This window comes from Pantherophis guttatus, chromosome 2 (assembly GCF_059756535.1).
Source record: "Pantherophis guttatus breed Tessera chromosome 2, ASM5975653v1, whole genome shotgun sequence".
NCBI classification, from domain to species: domain Eukaryota; kingdom Metazoa; phylum Chordata; class Lepidosauria; order Squamata; family Colubridae; genus Pantherophis; species Pantherophis guttatus.
The window spans coordinates 102,762,369-102,773,535 of NC_142064.1; the positions used below are offsets into that span (position 1 = coordinate 102,762,369).

General features: G+C 38.8%; 1 protein-coding gene across 3 annotated transcripts in view; it reads right to left on the bottom strand.

The window, feature by feature from the left end:
• Nucleotides 1-6,634, bottom strand: part of HAO2 (hydroxyacid oxidase 2) — an 84,069-nt gene extending 77,435 nt beyond the window's left edge. Inside the window, exon 1 of one of the 3 annotated variants that reach the window (XM_087888318.1) lies at nt 6,231-6,634. The gene's annotated coding sequence lies outside the window, so the exon portion shown is untranslated. The remainder of the gene's footprint in view (nt 1-6,230) is intronic. The other 2 variants (XM_087888317.1, XM_060690309.2) reach the window with 2 other exon arrangements.
• Nucleotides 6,635-11,167: the final 4,533 nt, after the last annotated feature.

The following is an 11,167-nucleotide window of genomic DNA, read 5'->3' on the forward strand; positions in this document are numbered from 1 at the left end:
AAAGGAAATAGAAATGTGAAGAAAGAGTAGTTCTCTCCAGCTGGATCTACTTCTGCCGAGGTACACCAGTCATTTCCCAGAAAGTGCATAAATCCTGGGGATGATACATGAAAGTAACCAAAAATTGGTTCTTGCTGTAAATAAGTTTTGCAAATTATGAAAATGCAACTCAGTCATTCAAGTGATAGTTCAGATAGCAGAGGAGATAAAGCTCCAGGATCTAGTTTCCTGATCCTACCTCTCCATTCCTCTGAATAAAGATAGTAAAAAAGTGCAGATGGAACATTCAGCTTGGCAGAATAGAGTGTGAACCTGCAATTTAAAGATGCTGTGAGCCCCTGAAAACAGAACAATGAATAACTTGGGCAGTTTGTGGCAGTGTGAAAGAGTGGATGACAGGCCTTCTCCTGGAATAAAGTGAGACATGAGGTATCTGCAATGATAGGACCCATATGTTCCCAGAAAATGTGAGGGCATACTAAATCCCCACTTGTCTTTGAGCCAGTCCCAATTCTTAGTCCAACCTCAAGTTCACAGGACTTTAATTGTGAAAATAAAATGAGGGGAGCTCAGTAATAGTCTGTGGTCTTTCAGGGTTTGAAGCATGGCCTTGGTCGGTAATGTGGCTACTTGTCAACTTGTATAGGTGGTCAGAACACCTCATCCCTTTAAAGAGGCTGGAACTGCTCCCTCTCAAAAAGACATATATAGAAGGGGCTGAAAGGGAGAGTCCTTCCGTTTCCTATTAAGATACAAAGTAGCGGAATAAATACTTCTGGCTACATTTGAAGATAAAGCTCTACTTTTGTGTTTTCTTTTTCCTGGAGATTTGATATTGATCTTGGTTGGAAAGAAGTTTTTTTTCCTTCTTTGCCTCTCTTTTCTTTTCTAAAAAAGTTTGTCTGTGTGGAAACATGGCAGTAAAACTCACAAAGCTGGACAAACAAGCGGTGGGGGGGGATTCCCCCATTAATAAATTACGTGAACAAGTTTTAAATCTCCAATCTCAGAAAACTGATTTTAACATAATTGAATTTCTTTTGGAGGAGATTGTAAGAAGGGATGAGATTGTGAATCAGAACTTTGAAAAATTTAAGCAGGAAATTAAAGAATTAGTGCAATTAAAGTTTGATACTTTGGACCGAAAAATTATAAAAATTGCTAATGGTTTTACAGAATTTATGATTCAGTTGGATGCAAATACTAACACATTAGAGTCTAAAGTGGATGAAATTGAGGACAATTTGGACAATAGAATACAAAAAATTGAAAATGATTTGACAAACACTCAAGACAATAGCTCAGAAGAAAAACCTAAAATGGAGGCTGATCAAAAGACTTGTAATGCAGAAAACATACAACAACGGATTGAAAGAGAAGTTTTAATGATGCAATATAATTTTACTGAATATGCGATTAGACTGAGAGGATTGCAGGAAAATAACAGAGATTTAAGGAAAATATCTTCTGAAATTCTGGCTGGGATCTTAAAGGTTCAATCTGAGGAAGTATTTTGTAGGATTGATAGAGTTTATAGAATAAATTCCTGGATTGCAAAGCAAAGGCAATTACCTAGAGATGTGGTGATTTATTTTACAGATAAAGAAATAAGAAATAATATTGTGCAAAATTCCTTTAACTCTACTTTGCAATTGTTTGGAAGAAAGATTTGGATATACAAAGAGCTCCCGCTCAAGATGTTATCGGAAAGAAAAAAATTTGGTTTTCTGGTGTCTGAGCTTAAGAAAAGAAATATTTTATTCAGGTGGGATGCTCCAGTTGGTATAATATTGAGATATCAAGGAGAAAGATACCAACTAAATACTGTTGAAAAAGCGGAAGAATTTTATCAAAAAAAATTGAAAATGAATTTAACATCTTTATGCATAATACAGGATAAGCAGAAGGAGTTGGAAACAAAGGGAAAATATCAAATTATAGAGGCTGCTGTGGACAAATTGCCTTTGGATTCTTTAGACACCTCAGCTGGATTATCTACAAATATGAGAGAAGTGGTATCGGACTCTAACGTGATGACTCATCAAGTCACAGATAAGCATGGAAACCAATTAGCTGATACACAATTGACAAAAAAGAAGTATGAGACACAAAAGCAAAACCAACAAGATCAAGTCATAAAGCAGAATGAAAACCGATTAGCTAATATACAACTTGTAGAAAGGAAACCAGGATGGAGATCAAACCCACAAAAAGAAAAGAAAAAAAGAAATAGGTCTCACAAAAACAAAAACTTCTAAATTAAGCAACAGTGAAGCCAGTTATTTTTTTAAAAAAATGACTGAATATATGAAAAGATAGTTGAGGCGAAGTATTGGTTAACATTATCCTGAGGAGAGTGACAGACCTCTGCAATGCCGTAATTTGGGGATGTGAAAAGAGCCTTGAATTGTTGGATTGGAATTATCTATTTTGGATTTCTTTTTTTTTATTGATAAATGTATTATATTTATCTTGAGCTATAAGGCAAGAGAGCTTCGCTGGGGCACGCAGAAGATCTGGTTGTTACCCATTATGATGATGGGAATTAAAAATCCTGATGAAAGCCACAATTACAATTATATGGAATATAATTATAATGTCACTCAGGTGGTTGTTTCTTTTTATATATATATATATGAGGATATTCATTACTGATGGGGGCAGATGATGACTGAGGATTTTGAACAAACTGTTGCAACCGGGATGCTATGTTACCCAAATATGGATGATGGACTCAACAATCCAGTGGAAAGATATCAAAGAAGACATTATATGGATTATAAATTTAAAGTCATTGATTTTTTCTATATAACGGAATATTTTTTTTTTAGCAGGGTGGGCAGTAGATTAAAGTTATTAAGAATTGTTGTGCATGGTAATTTTGTAGGAAAGTGGGTGGAAATAGGTTAGTTTACTGTTTGTTTAGTTTAAGAAAAGGGATGTTTAAGTGATATATTTAGGGGAGTGGAGGAAATGGATAGAGTTGAATATGTTAAATTAAGATTTATGGGGAAGGCTGCTTTGAAATGTCATATTAATATATACAAAAGATTAAATGTTAAAGTAGGATTTATTATATAGTCCTAAAGTGGAAGGTTATTTGAATTGTTATATATATAAGTATGGGGGAGGAGGAAAAAAGGCAGATTGTTGCTAGATTGGGAGTTATAATAATATTATTATGCTAAATTAGAAGTTATTATATAATGTTATTTTGAAACGTATGGTAAAAGGGGGAAGTAATAATATTAATAATATTACTAGCATGTAAGGGTCAGTATTTAGAGGAGGGAGTAAGGGGATGGTAAAATATTATATTATATAATCTGTTATGAATTAGGTTTTTTGTTGTGAAGAAGTCACAGGGGGGATGGGTGGTGAGGTGGGGTTAGGGAGGAGGGGGGAGAAAAATGGGGGGGAAATTTGTATTTGAAAACTTTTTCAATAATAAAAAAAACAAAAAACAAAAAGACATATACAACCTCCTGGCCAGTGGTGGGTTTCAAAATTTTTTACTACCGGTTCTTTGGGTGTGGCTTGGTGGGCGTGGCATGGCATGGTGGGCATGGCATGGTGGGCGTGGTAGTGGAAGGATACTGTAAAATCTCCATACCATCCCCAATCCAGGGAAAGGTTATTGCAAAATCCCCATTTCCTCCTGATCAGCTGGGGTTTGGGAGGCAGAGAATAGATGGGGGCAGGGCCAGTCAGGATTTTTACTACCGGTTCTCCAAATTACTCAAAATTTCTGCTATCGGTTCTCCAGAACTGGTCAGAACCTGTTGAAACCCACCTCTGCTCCTAGCACCAGCTGTATAATCACTAAAATGAGAGAGAGAAAACCCATTATTCTAGAGAAATACTGATGGCAATAAGGACAGAGGCAAAATTCAGATCTATGAAGTTGGCACAATATTCAGAATAAATTATAATGGTGACTGGTATCACAGCTCTTGCAGAATATAGAAGAATATTCTGGGAAGAATAAATGAAAATGTTCCACTTGTGGTCCCACCATACTTTATCTAACGCGTGATGTGATGGTGATGTGTCTATCCTACCCTACTCTCTGTACAAATGGTAGGGAAGTATCATGGAAAATGGCTCCTGTCACTCATTGTTTTTCTGCTGTGAGCCAGCCCTAGAACCCTTTCACTTCTCCAATACTTTGTTTCACTTATGCACAAAGCCCCCAAGTGAGTAATTCCTTTCATGTCTTTCTTGGGATTCTTCAGTCTGAGCTGTGAAATTCTACAAATTTGTTCCTAAAAAGGCCATATGACTCAATAGAGGCATACAAACCTCAAGAAAACTGAAAATATTGTGTTGTCTCATTTCATCTGTCACCAGCAGTAGAATTCTGCACCATACCAAGATGGTGATGCTTCGTTTGACGTAGGGCTCATGGGGCAATCTCTTCAATAATAAGCTAATTGCACCAAAGTATATTAGACGTCATTTCACATAGTCAGAGTGTTCAAAGAAATGCCGTCCTTTTCACATATCATAAGGTAAGACAATAACCCTCAGAAGCAGGCTCACTGGAAGAAAAAATTGGCAGCACTTCAAAATGGCCTTATTTCACCTGTGAAAGGAAGTTAAGAGGAAGCCAATGAGGGCCATGTTTCAGGGACCCTGGTCAGCAAGGTTTTTATAGATTGTGTGTGATGGAGTTGGAGCCTGCAAGGAGGCAGGGTAAAGCACACTGCAGGAAACCTTTTCCTGTTCACAGCAAAATTTAAGGGCGATTATAGGAATGGTTATAGGAGTCTTCAAAAATCTCTATCATGACAGCAGTCGCTGTGTAAAGATTGGTAGTAGAGCTCCTGATTTTTTTCAACATCGATACTGGTGTTAGACAGGGCTGCATGTTATGTTATCACCCTTTCTGTTTCTCCTCACCATCGGTTTATGGGCCAAATGCTGAAATTCCCTGGAAGAATCACACAAGACTCACAGATCTTGATTTTGCTGACAATGTTGCTACCAACTTAGACAATGAGCCTAGAAAGTATGACTACGTATTAGTGCAGATAAGACCAATCATGTTGATTGGGAGTCACCCTCCCAACACATTAATCACAACTGTCTATCAGCCAATAGAACCTGTGCAACAGTTTACATATCTCGGTAGCATCTTATCACAAGATGGCAGCATAGATGCAGATATCAAACACAAAAATTGAGAAAGTCTCAGCAGTATTCCAGGGCTTATGATCTACCGTATTTGGTCAGCTCCAGCAATAGATAAGAAGACCAAGTTACAGCTTTATAAGACAATTGTTGTGCCGACAGTGATCTATGCCAGTGAAACATGGGCATTAACAGCATGGACAGCACAAAAGCTCTGTGTATTCCTTCAATGTTGCCTACAGAAAATTCTGGGTGTCACTTGGCATGAGTGTGTCATCAATGAGGAAATTTTCTGGCTCAGTGAATCCAGGAAGTTGCAAGAATTGTGACAGAATGTCAAATTCACCTAGCTGGCCATAATTTTTTGCTTGCCAGAACATTGATACCTGAAAAACGCTGTAAAATGAGAGCTGCCAGAGGGAAAGCAAAGACCACACAAAACTTGGCACCAGACATTTAAAGATGACTTATGGACAAATGCAAAGATGCTAAAGATGCTGCTGCGGATAGGATTCATTGGAAGAAGTTGATGCCCTATGTGTTTTGTGCAAAAGGAACCAATGATGATGATGATTGATAGGAATGGCACTGCTTCAGTCTCAATCTCTTTCATTTTTCAGCTTTTCTAACCGGTCCAGGTTTGTCCGATATGGTACAATACTCTTGTGATGCCACTCAGTCCACAATAGAACCGTGACACTGCAGACACAGCTAGCTAAACTGTCCAGTTGTACACCTTCCTTCTCAACTAACAGTCCAACTTTCTCATTTCAAACAAGTCAACTTTTTTTCATGTTTCATGATCTGCAAACCCTCAATGTTGCTCAGTCTTAAATTCAAATTAAACACAATCGTAAGTAGATTACCTGGCAATAATTCACATAGAGTTAACAATTAAAATCCTAAGCAATTATTTCCAGCACTAACTTGGAGCCAACAATTAATTTGTTTAATCTTTAAGCAAATAACTAATTATCCCTTTTTTAACTGGAACACTGAGATTTCCTTTCAAAAGTTTTAAATGAAATGAAATAAAATGAAATGCAGTTTCTAATCTATTGTATTTCTACAATATGCTGACTAGAGTCAATACATACCTTACTTTGATCTCAAGAGCAAATTGACATTCGATCTCCTCTCTGGTCTTAGGTAATGACTGCAGATCTGGAAAACTTAAGGCTAAAAGCTCATTCGAATTTCAGTATCCTTCTTGTGCCGGCTACCAGGGAGCATCAAGTCAGATCATGCAAGTTTTATAAGATCGATCCAACTTAGAAGTTGAGCAAACTTCCCAGTTGCCCAAGATCTGGCTATGGGCGTGCTAAGATAATAAAATAAAATTGAACTCTCCTTCAAGTAGAACTCATTTCCTGGTGACTTCATGAACTTGTCTATGATTATGTAATTTTCTTGGCAGCAACACGAAAGTGGTGTGCCATTTATTTGTTTCGGGAAGTTTCTATCAACTTGACAAGCTTATCTACATCTCTTGAATTCCCCTGAGATCTCCCATTCACATATACTGTACTAACTTTGAGCTTCTAAATCCAGAGAAGGTTGGTCAGATGCTGCCACCTGCTGAGACTGCCAAGATAATGCAGCCTGCTAAAGGCATGCCAGACTGCAATGAAGAGCATGGCACTTTTCAGAGATCCAACCTTGCCAAGATGGAACTAAAAGTAGTTCTCCCTCTAAAATAGGGTAAGTAACTTATAAGGATGCTCATATAAGTTGTGTACTGACTATACTTGTGAGCAAAATTGAGCTCAACCACAATAACTACTGATACATCTTGCTTCCCCTATCCTCAGGAACGTACCTTTTTAGTGGATGAAAATAGTGACAACAAAGATGGCACAATGGACTTTCGGATGTTGGTGGAATGATTTTTTTCTTGCATAAAAATGGGGGTTCATGTCCTAGAAACTAACAACAGATGTGTTATTTGAAGACCCTCTAGCAAGGCGCAAGGTTATGTGTGACGTATGCTCTGGGCTGGTATATGTTACTGGTAGCACTGGTTTTCCCTTTCCATGCTCATCATGGGATGATTTAAATTCTGTAGATCACACAAATGATACACTTAATTAACCCAAGTAAGATTAGTTTTGGCCCTCTGCCCCCATGTACCCCTTGCTTAGGATAGAAATATTCCTCCTGGTTGTTTTATTTATTTTTCTTTTAACGACCCTGTAATCCCTTGCATTGGGGTGGAGTCAGGGCAACTGAATGGAGCTGAGTGTATACTGGCTGGACACCTACAAGGAGCTCACAGCAGATATTTTCTGCTTTGTACCCAGAGAGAGAAATATCTGCCACTACCTAGGACTGAACTCACAGCCTCCTGATTGTTCTAGGCCACCACGCCACTCCCCTGATTGTTTCATTAATTCCTCTGTATTGTTCTAAAACGTGATCTTACCAGGAATTAAGTTGACCTCTCTCATTCTAAAAGTGATAACAGTGTCCTAAAGACATGTGAAAAGGGGGGCATCTTCACAAACTCTCACTGCATTGTCCATAGTTTTCACAAATCAACAGCTACATGGTAAGTAAAAAAAGAACAGCAAGTGGTAAAATAGATACCATAATTCCCCTGTCCTGCAGTCTGTCCACAGGAGTACCAATCCTCATCTGAGTTTTTACACTGTTACACACCTACAATGTAGGTAAACATAAATTAAAAAATGAAGATGTCAAGGAGAGAAGTAGCACCTTCCCAGCCTCTTTAGCAGCAAGTAGAAGACGCGGTGGCTCAGTGGCTAAGACACTGAGATTGTTGGTGGAAAGGTTGGCAGTTCAGCAGTTTGAATCCCTAGTGCCACATAACCGGGTGAGCTCCCGTTACTTGTCCTTGTCCCAGCTTCTGTCTACCTAGCAATTCAAAAGCACGTAAAAAATGCAAGTAGAAAAATAGGGACCACCTTTGGTGGGAAGGTGACAGCGTTCCGCGCACCTTTGGCATTTATTTATTTATTTATTTATTTATTTATTTATTTATTTATTTATTTATTTATTTATTATTCAAACTTCTATACCGCCCTTCTCCTTTCGGACTCAGGGCGGTGAACAGCCAAAATAAAAACATTTATACATAAAGTTACAATTAAAAATAAATTTAAAATAATTAAATAAATTTGGCCCGTAATTTAAAACTTGTCAATTTAAAATCCGTATCAAATTTTAAAGTCATGCCGGCCACATGACCAATGGAGATGTCTTCGGACAGCACTGGCTCTTCGGCTTTGAAACGGAGATGAGCACTGCCTCCTAGAGTCGGGAATGACTAGCACATATATGCAAGGGGAACTTTTACTTTTACCTTTAGGAGAATAAAACTGGCTGCCCTATTACAGAGCCATGCAACCTGTACTGAACACTGCTAGCTCACAAAGATTATCCTGAAGATCAAGAAAGGGGATGCTGGGCTGGTTGTGTTATGGAAACACAGCCACTGAGAAGCACAGATCTATCTGGAAAATATAAAAATGAAGAAGAGCAGTTAAAGGGCCACATACCATATATTCTCAATCATTAGGGGTTGAGATTGACTTGAGAGAGTCCAGCTTTTTACTCTTGCATGATCCACAGTTTACCTAATTTTTTTCTCCTTTTAAGGTAATGGGAATTTGTTAAGCTTCCGGAATATATCTATATTTATAGTTAGCTTGTCCATCAAGTGCCACATTGGGTGTAACTATTAAATCAGTGTTCAAACAAGCCATCTGTGCATTTAGATCGTACATCCTGAAGATCCAAATCTACCTTACAAAGACCAATTTACCCAGCCATTATCAAAGAGAGCTTTGTAATTAATTTCAAATATTAAAATCAGTGGGTAAACTTTTTATTGACCATATTATTTACTCCTTAAACTATTAACATGCGCAGATGGTTTGTTTTGAGTTTGAATTACATCATTCAGAATAAATGGTCCCAAAGATAACCAGGAGTTGAGTCAGGGATGGCTGTAAAGGTAACAATCAGATCTTGAATTGAACACAGAAAGAATCTGGTAACTAGTTGAGTTCTTGAAGCAGAAGTGTTAGATGAGAAAAATAATTGGTGGCCAAACTGCCCAAACAATGGTATTGTAGGTCAGTTGAAGCTTCTGGAAATATCTTCAATTTCAGCCTATGTCCAGTGCCTTGCAGTAGTCCAAATGAGAGGTCATTAAAGCATGAGTGGCAGTCAAAATGACCTCCTGATCCAGGAAATATTGCAACTCAGGCACAAGATGGTGCTGCTCTCATAGTCCTATGAGCCCAGGAGAAACATTAGAAACACATTAGAAACCAGTTCTGCCGAGGGAAGTGCAGCACCATCCAGGAATAAAGATGCAATGACTTGGAGTGCTTTGAATGACTTGGGATACTGGAATGCTTCCACACCTGAAGTCACTCTATTCTACTGCGATGAAACTAGGTCTGTTCATCCCCATCTAGAAAATAATCTCCAGGCATTGAGACCACATCAGCTGTTTGGCCCGAAATTAAGATATACAATTGAAAATTGATGATACGTGGCTCCATATTGGCAGGTGAGTTCTTCCAGTGGTTTCATGCAGATATTAAAGAGGAAGGATAAAATGTCACAGAAAAGCCTTGATAGTACAGTGGTTTAATGCACCCTGTTATTAACACAGCTGCCTGCAATTTCTGCTGGTTCGAATCTCTCCAAGGCTCAAGGTTGACTCAGCCTTCCATCCTTTCTAAGGTAGGTGAAATGAGGACCCAGTTTGTGGGGGCAATAAGCTGACTTTGTATAAAATATACAAAAGAATGAAGGCTATTGCTTAACGCATTGTAAGCCGCCCTGAGTCTCCGGAGAAGGGCGGCATATAAATCAAATTATAAAAAAAAAAAAAAAAGCCAATCTGGTGTAATGGTTAAAAAATTGGGAGACTGTGAGTTGTAGTCCTGCCTTAAGCATAAAGCCAGATAGGTTATGTTGGGCTGGTCTCTCGCTCCCTCTCCCTCTCCCACTCTCTCCCTCTCTCTCCCCCCCTCCCTCAGAAGTAGGCAAAGGCAAACCATCTCAAATCTTGCTTTAAAAAACCTGCAAGATTTTTCCAGGCAGTTGGCAGGAGACAAGACTGAGATGAAGGCACCAACATGTCTCTTGACGTTATGCCCCATGGCACCCCACAACAGAGGGTACTAGGGATCAAACTCTTCCTCCTTTCAGTGGCTTGCCCACGTAAGAAGCAGAAATGCCCTCTCTCCTACTCCCTTGCAGGCAGTCCAGAAGGCAATCCCAATTTATAGAACTGAAGGCCACTAAAAGATCAAACACAACAGGAGGGTTGTATCTCTGCTGTCCTGGTTGTATCACAGGTACACTCAAAAACACACAAGTTTCTGTACCTGGCAGGATCCCAGGCTGAAAAAGTTCCAGGTAATCCATTTTATCTAGGTTGCCCATAACTGTAAACCTATTACCATCATAATAATCTTTCCCCGCAAAGGGGAACATAGAGGCTGGGCTATGATTTTCCAAACTAGTCAGGCTGAATTATGGCTTCTAAAGGAGAAGGTGAATCATCACCTCTTTCAAGGCACTCCCTCACTCAAAGGAGCATTCAACATGATCCAATTGCATCTTCTATTAGCTCGCTGAGGCTTTCATAAATCAGGAAAGACAGGAATTAAATTGTAACTGGCAAGGCTGATATCACAGAGAACCCTTTCCATAAGCACACATTCATGTTAGATAAATAAGTTGCCCACTCAATTATCTCTATTGGCCCTCTTCAGTTAGTATCTAACTCCAAATAAATCTGAGCTATATTTTTCCTCCAGATTCCTGACAACCTGACTTTACAAAAGTTTAATTTATAACTGATGCATGACTTAAAACCTGGATGGCCACTGTTCTAAGAAGGATTGGTCCCTCTCCTCACCTATCCAGATTTCAGAGATTCAACCCATGTCCAGCTTTTCACCCACAATATGCCTATGGATAAGGACTGTTACAGTCAGAAACAGCATTCAGCAGCAGTAGCTGGAGCCCAGAGACTCCATGGTATTTGGAG